The 2,286-nt window shown below is 41.8% G+C and overlaps 1 pseudogene across 1 annotated transcript; it reads left to right on the forward strand.

Annotated features, from left to right (window-relative positions):
• The first annotated feature begins 470 nt into the window (after positions 1-470).
• LOC306649186 (protein FAM3C-like) lies at positions 471-1,312 on the forward strand (annotated as a pseudogene). Its single transcript has one exon. The product of its transcript is annotated as a protein FAM3C-like (transcript).
• Positions 1,313-2,286: the final 974 nt, after the last annotated feature.

Consider the following 2,286-nt stretch of genomic DNA (forward strand, 5'->3'; position numbering starts at 1 on the left):
CTTGACGGTCCCTAGCTCAGAGCCTCTCAATCTCCAACCTTCCGTCATGATATCCCACCGAAGGGAAACACGCTGGAGCTGGGTGGAGCCCCAACAAGCCTGACCCGCCACCCACCATCGCCCTAGTCACCAGCAGCCGCCCTGAATCCGGGGGCAGTAGTTCCCTGGGCCATCCACTACCACCTGCTTTGTACCCGCTGGCCTAAAAGTGCTGTGACAGTGGCAGGTAATCATTACATAATGCTAAGAGGAGAGGAGCCAGGCATGGTGGCTGACGCCTATAAAAGCTACTACGGAGGCTGAGGAAGGAGGATTGAGGCCAGCCTGGGCAACCTAGCAAGACTGTGTCTCAAAATAAAAAAGAATTGGGGATGTTCAGTGGTGGAGGGCTTACCTAGGATGTGTGAAGTCCTGGGTTCAAGTCTCAGTACTGAGAGAGAGAGAGAGAGAGAGAGAGAGAATGCATTGTTATTATAAAGCTCATTTCCTTTTATTCTACCTTCATCATCATTTTAAAGCATTTTAACATCCATGGACAATGAACTATTTGGCAGAACAGTAGAGATCTTAAAAACTAAAATATAGATTGTTAGCGGCGGGGGAAGCGTGGCAGGAGGCCCGGCGAGCTGGCTTCCTCCTGGCCACTGGCGCGGGTGAGGGGAAGCCAGAGGAGTCCCCGAGGAAGCTGAGGCCAGCGCAGGAGGTGGCTCTCATTGGCCTCTGGCGGTACTGAGCATACTGAGACCAGAAGGTGGGCGTGGGGGGAGCACCTTTAATGAAAAGTTTCAAAGACTGAAAAACTAAACATGAGGGTAGCAGGTGCTGCAAAGTTGGTAGCCGTGGCAGTGTTTTTACTGACGTTTTATGATATTTCTCAAGTATTTGAAATAAAAATGGATACAAGTTTAGGAAATCTCTTTGCAAGATCAGCATTGGACACAGCAGCATGTGGTGTGAAGAACAATGTTGGATGAGGGATCAACTTGCCTTGGCAAATGGGAAAACAGAAGAAATATTAGACACTAAGTGTGGGGAGCAGATGTGGCACCATTTATTGAGTTTCTGAAGGTCATAAAGGGTAGAATAGTCTTAATGGGGACATGTGATGATGGAGCAATGAAACTCAATGATGAGGCAGCACGTCTATAACTAGTCTTAGATTTAGAGACAACCGGGTCTTCTGTGGTGGGAAGGGCATTAAGACAAAAAACCCCTTTGAAGTGCACAGAAAGAACATAAGGGTACAAATAAATATGAAGAATGGCCTCAAGTTGTAGAAATGGAAGGATGCATTCCCCAGAAACAAGACTGAAGGAAAAAAACGGAAGTGCACTTTCAATATTAATGAGACACTCAAAGAACAAAATACCCATAACTATTTTAAGAGCATGCAGTCATCTTGGTGAGTGATGTCAGGATTATTTGTTGCTAATGTAAATAGCAGTCTTTGTAAGTAGTCCTCATGGGTAAATCACTGAACATTTCCTTAGAAGTGCAATGTTTAGACTGCTATGATAATAACACACATCAATTCTAAAAGCATTATCAGTGGGCTACTGATCAGATTGTGAAAAACATATTGATATATATATGGTCACTGTAAAAATTGATCATAGAATAATATGGCCTTTATGAAGGGGATTTTGTTTATAAATAAATATATAAGTATGTATCTGGCCTTGTGATAACATTATCTTTTAAAGTCAAAAGAGATTTGGCTAGTTGTGTGTGCAATGTCACCTTATAGTCCATTTCTCCTGATGTGACTCTTATTCTTTATTTTCCCCTCTGAAGAAACTAAGAAATAAAATGTTGGATATGAAAATATACATCCGATATGTGAAAAGCACAACAAATTCTTTAATGCACACAGCAAAAGTCAACATGTAAATGTAGGTGGTCTTCAGGACCACACCTTCTGAAATTTGTGTTAGTGATGTCAAAACCTTGAACTTGTATAAGCTGTTAGAGTGAAGCTGGAGGTGGAGACTCCACAAACCTGAGGAGCCAGGCCAAGTCCCCTCCCTGACCTAATTATGTCACTTAGGACAGCTGAAACAGTATATTTAGGGCAACACAGGTATATATTTTCCTTATTGGCATACACCAAGTGGTTTGAAAAGGGTATGTTTAGTATCATGACACTTTGGATTTATAAACTAAGAAATTAATTTTATATTTACTTCACCTAACTTCATAATGGCAATTATTGCCCAAAGCTACAGTGGCATATTTAGAAAAGTCCTAATTACTCAGTAGACTGATAACATTTTTCAAATAATTATA

The sequence above is a fragment of the Sciurus vulgaris genome (genome assembly GCF_902686455.1).
Source record: "Sciurus vulgaris genome assembly, chromosome: 17".
NCBI lineage: Eukaryota > Metazoa > Chordata > Mammalia > Rodentia > Sciuridae > Sciurus > Sciurus vulgaris.